Genomic DNA, 6,180 nt, shown 5'->3' with positions numbered 1-6,180 from the left:
AAGCTGTGAGCGCAAATCTGAGTTAACTGTAAGGTGCTGACAGGGATCAGTAGGAAATTTGGAAGAATATTCAATAGGGTCCTGATGAAACTGGGTGAGTGATCTGTTGCTTTGAATCTTCAAACACTTCCTGCAGTGTTATGTTCCAGTGAAAGCACTTTAATCATGACTGCTAGTCTACATGCAAACACATTCTTCCATGTCCCTGTGAGATATATAATCCTACCCCTAGCCAAGAGACCCACATTCCAGAAACTGAAGTCATGGTACAGAAATCCAAATTCAACTCATCAACACCATCTGCATAACCAGCTGTTCACCTCCCATATTTCCTTCTTTTTTCATGTAACGCATGTTCATCGGGAAAAAGAGAAATCATGAATGAAAATGTTGTCTATGCTTCGAAGTCCTACATTTCATAGTGCCAACGTCATCCCCAAATGTTCTCTGACAATGTTGCTTATGCCACCTGGAAAGGCAGGTTATAAGATCCTGACAGCCCAGAATGGAAAACCAGCACATGTGTCTGATGACTTGCCAGGCTGTTTCCAGGTTACTGCTCCATGGCTATTGGCAGGCGCTCACTAAACACATTTCGGTTTCTCAGGGCCAGGGTCTGCCTTTTGTCCTGTGCTTTTTATCCAGAGGAACTGATTTCCTGTTCACCCATCCATCCCTTGATTCATTCTCAAGCATTTACAGAATGCCTAATATATACCCACTAACTATTAAAACACAACAAACATATCTTTCAGGTATTGAAAGAAATAGTCTGACAGATTTTCTTCTCCAGTTCTCCCCTCTGTCACAGAAGGTGAAAACGCTACATACCTGATGAGGCATTTGTAAGGACTAAATGAAATATTGAAAGTCAAAGATTTAAAACACAGACTGGCACATCGTAATTACTCGTTATGTATTTGCTGTTACTGTTATCATTATTATGAGAAAAAACAGGATTAATGCACAGATGTTATGACCCACAGAAACACTTACATGATTATAGCTGATTATAAGCATTACTACATAACTGAGCCTCTCTACAGCTTTCTGTGTCTGACCCAGACAGAGTTTCTTCAAAGTAGCCTGGTGTAACCCATTTTGTGCATAATGGCTATCTGTTCCTTCTGTTGTCGTACATGATTGCTATAAAATATCTGTACTTCATCAGTCCTCGAAAAAGTACACTTTTCCCTCTCACAACTATTTTTGATCTATGATTTCTACAAATTTGGAAAAAATGTGATTAAAAATATTGTTTGAAGACTATGAACTTGTTAGTAGAGGAGTTTACTTCCTCTCATCTCCACGACAAGTTCCAAAATCTTCCTTTCATTGTTCATCATGGAAAAAAAAAAGCAGAGGGAATTAGGACACTGGAGAAGATATTGCAGTATTGTTATTGTTCAGTTGCTAAGCTGTGTCTGACTCTTTACAACTCCGTGAACTGCAGCACGCCAGGCTTCTCTGTTCTTCACTATCTCCTGTGGTTTGCTCAAACTTTTAGTCAATGATGCCATCCAACCATCTCATCCTCTGCTGTCCCCCTCTCCTCCTGCCCTCAATTTTTCCTAGCATCAGGGTCTTTTCCAATGAGTCAGCTCTTCCCATCACGTGGGCAAAGTATTGGAGCCTCAGCTTCAACATCAGACCTTCTAATGATTATTCAGTATTGACTTCCTTTAGGATTGACTTGTTTGATCCTTGCAGTCCAAGGGACTCTCAAGAGTCTTCTCCAGCACCACAGTTCAAAAGCATCAATTCTTCAGTGCTCAGCTTTCTTTGTGGCCCAATTCTCACATCCGTAATGACTGCTGGAAAACCACAGCTTTAACTGTATGGACCTTTGTTGGCAAAATGATGTCTCTGCTTTTTAAAATGCTGTATAGATTTGACATAGCTTTTCTTCCAAGCACTGTATTTTAATTTCATGACTGCAGTCACCATCCATGTTGATTTTGGAGCTAAAGAAAATGAAATCTGACACTGTTTCCACATTTTCCCCATCTGTTTGCCCTGAAGTGATAGGACCAGATGCCATGATCTTAGTTGTTTGAATCTTGAGTTTTAAGCTATCTTTTTCACTCCCCTCTTTCATCTTCATCAAGAGGCTCATTAATTCCTCTTAATTTTCTGCCATTAAGGAGGTATCATCTGCATATCTGAGGCTGTTGACATTTCTCCCAGATATTGCAGTATGGCAACCTATAAACATTTCATAAGTTTATATCTTCAAGTTATCCTTGATGGATCCCATCACCTACGACAAGGAAATTTTGTCATGAGAGTTACAGGGTCCTTTAATAATCTATGGGACAGGTCAGGCAGAAAGTGAAGAGGAACTAAAAAGCCTCTTGATGAAAGTGAAAGAGGAGAGTGAAAATGTTGGCTCAACATTCAGAAAACGAAGATCACGGCATATGGTCTCATCACTTCATCACTTCGTGGGAAATCGATGGGGAGACAGTGGAAACAGTGTCAGACTTTATTTTTTTGGGCTCCAAAACCACTGCGGATGCTGACTGCAGCCATGAAATTAAAAGATGCTTACTCCCTGGAAGGAAAGTTATGACCAACCTAGACAGCATGTTAAAAAGCAGAGACATTATTTTGCCAACAGAGGTCCATCTAGTCAAGGCTATGGTTTTTCCCGTGGTCATGTATGGATGTGAGAGTTGGACCATAAAGAAAGCTGAGCACTGAAGAACTGATGATTTTGAACTGTTGTGTTGGAGAAGACTCTTGAGAGCCCCTTGGACTGCAAGGAGATCCAAGCAGTCCATCCTAAAGGAGATCAGTCTGGGGTGTTCATTGGAAGGACTGATGCTAAAGCTGAGTCTCCAATACTTTGGCCACCTCATGTGAAGAGTTGACTCATTGGAAAAGACTCTGATGCTGGGAGGGATTGTGGGCAGGAAGAGAAGGGGACGACAGAGGATGAGATGGCTGGATGGCATCACCAACTCGATGGATGTGAGTTTGAGTGAACTCCGGGAGTTGGTGATGGACAGGGAGGCCTAGGATGCTTCAATTCATGGGGTCTCAAAGAGTCGGACAAAACTGAGCGACTGAACTGAACTGAGACAGGTCAGGTACTGTTTCTCGTTATCCACAGTCCCTAAGCAGTCTCAAATACTGGAATAAGAGTTCTCCCACTAGGAAGATATCTCTAATGCACTTTATTTAATTTTAAATGTCATTAATATCACAAACTAAGATTCAGAATTTCTGGGGATATCTGGAAAACTAAGGGGTGTTGCAAAAGTGAAATTACAAAAGGGTTTCTAGTTTTGCTTTAGAATATGGGAAGTTTGTGAGTAAATGTCTAAGTGACAGAAAGGAGAAAGAATGTTTTTCTATTGATTGGAGTCAGAGCCCTATGGACCAAACAGCTGAGGCAGACTCTGAAAAAGGAATGTCCGACAGTAGAGATGCAGGGAGACTGCTAAAATCCCTAAGCAAAATGTGGAAAGCCTTCTACAAGTTTCTGCCTGGAACACATATCTAATATACTGAGTCTTCACATATCAGTTTTTCAGGTAGGTATCAATAAGTGTCCCAATTCACCTTCAAATGCCACATTAGGCAAAGGTCATCATTCGTCTTTCATACAGTTCATGAGGTTTTCATGGCAAGTACACTAGAGTGGTTTGCCATTTCCTCCTCCAGTGTATCATATTTTGTCAGAACTCTCTGCCATGACCTGGCCATCCTGGGTGGTCCTTAATGGCATGGCTCTTAGCTTCTATGCAAGCCCCTTCTCCATGACAGTGCAGTGATCCATGAAGGGGATAAATGCTGAAGAGATCAAGAAGAGATAGAAAGAATACATGGAAGGTGAATGTGAAGTCGCTCAGTCGTGTCAGACTCTTTGCGACCCCATGGACTGTAGTCCTGGCTCCTCCATCCATGGGATTTTCCAGGCAAGAGTACTGGAGTTGGTTGCCATTTCCTTCTCCAAGAATACATGAAAGAACTGTATAAAAAAGACCTTGAACCGGACTACTACAATGGTGTGGTTAGTCACCCAGAGCCAGACATTCTGGAGTATGAAGTCAAGATGGGCCTTAAGAAGCACAGCAGTTAATAAAGCTAATGGATGTGAAGAAATTCCAGCAGAACTATTCAAATCCCTAAAGGAGGATGCCATCAAGGTTTTGCATTCATTACATCAACAAATCTAGAAGACCCAGCAGTGGCCACAGGACTGCAAAGGGCCAATCCTCATCCCAATTCCCAAGAAGGATAATACTAAAGAATGTGCTAACCATCAGACAATAGCATTCATCTCCCAGGTCAGTAAGGTTATGCTTAAAATCTTGCAAGCTAGGCTTCAGCATTATGTGAAACAAGAACTTCCAGATGTCCAAACTGGGTTTAGAAAAGGAAGAGGAACTAGAGAAAAATTGCCCACATTCACTGGATTGTAGAGAAAGCAAGGGAATGTCAGAAAAACATCTATCTCAGTTTCATCGACTATGCTAGCACCTTTGTGGATCATGAAAAACTGTGGAAAACTCTTAGAGAGATGGGAGTACCAGACCATCTTACCTGTCTCCTGAGAAACCTGCATGCAAGTCAAGAAGCAACAGTTAGAATCCTGTATGGAGCAACTGACTGGTTCAAAATCGAGAAAAAATTACAACAAGGCTGTCTGCTGTCATCTGTTTGTTTAACCTATACCCTGAGCACATCATGAGGAATGCCAGGCTGGATGAGTTACAAGCCGGAATCAAGATAGATGGGAGAAACATCAACAACCTCAGATATGCAGATGACACCACTCTAATAGCAGAAGGTGAAGAGGAACTCAACATCCTCTTGATTATGGTGAAGGAGAGTGAAAGAGCCAGTTTAAGACTAAATATTAAAAAAACTAACATGGCATTCGGCCCCATTACTTCATGGCAAATAGAAAGGGAAAAGGTGGAAGTAGTGACATATTTCTTACTCTTGGACTCCAAAATCACTGCACATGGTGACTGTAGCCATGAAATCAGAAGACAATTGCTTCTTGGCAGGAAAGCGATGACAAACCTAGACAGTGTGTTGAAAAGCAAAGACATTACTCTGCTGACAAAGGTCCATATAGTCAAGGCTATGGTCTTCCCAGTAGTGATGTACTGTTGTGAGAGCTGGACCTTAAAGAGGGCAGAACACCAAAGAATTGATGCCTTTGAACTGTGGTGCTGGAGAAGACTCCTGAAGTCTGTTGGACAGCAAGTAAGTCAAACCAGTTAATCTTCAATTCAGTTCAGTCGCTCAGTCGTGTCCAGCTCTTTGTGACCCCATGAAGCACAGCACACCAGGCCTCCCTGTCCATCACCAACTCCCGGAGTACACTCAAACTCATGTCCATCGAGTCGGTGATGACATCCAACCATCTCATCCTCTGTCGACCCCTTCTCCTCCTGCCCACAATCTCTCCCAGCATCAGAGTCTTTTCCAATGAGTCAACTCTTTGCATGAGGTGGCCAAAGTATTGGAGTTTCAACTTTAGCATCAGTCCTCCCAATGAACACCCAGGACTGATCTTTAGAATGGGCTGGTTGGATCTCCTTGCAGCCCAAGGGACTCTCAAGAGTCTTCTCCAGCACCACAGTTCAAAAGCATCAATTCTTCGGTGATCAGCTTTCTTCACAGTCCAACTCTCACATCCATACATGACCACGGGAAAAACCATAGCCTTGACTAGATGGACCTTTGTTGGCAAAGTATGTCTCTGCTTTTTAATGTGCTATTTAGGTTGGTCATAACTTTCCTTCCAAGGGTAAGCGTCTTTTAATTTCATGGCTGGAATCAGCATCCGCAGTGATTTTGGAGCCCAAAAAATAAAGTCTGACACTGTTTCCACTGTTTCCCCATCTATTTCCCATGAAGTGATGGGACCAGATGCCATGATCTTAGTTTTCTGAATGTTGAGCTTCAAGCCAACTTTTTAACTCTCCTCTTTCACTTTCATCAAGAGGCTCTTTAGTTCTTCTTCACTTTCTGCCATAAGGGTGGTGTCATCTGCATATCTGAGGTTATTGATATTTCTCCTGGCAATCTTGATTCCAGCTTGTGCTTCTTCCAGCCCAGCATTCCTCATGATGTTCTCTGCATAGATCAACCTGAATATTTACTGGAAGGACTGATGCTGAAGCCAAAGCTCCAGCATTTTAGTCATCTGTTGCTCAC

This window comes from Moschus berezovskii, chromosome 1 (genome assembly GCF_049115385.1).
Source record: "Moschus berezovskii isolate FMDL1 chromosome 1, NW_MosBer_1.0, whole genome shotgun sequence".
In the NCBI taxonomy this organism is placed as follows: domain Eukaryota; kingdom Metazoa; phylum Chordata; class Mammalia; order Artiodactyla; family Moschidae; genus Moschus; species Moschus berezovskii.
Note: the sequence above shows the minus strand (reverse complement) of the source record.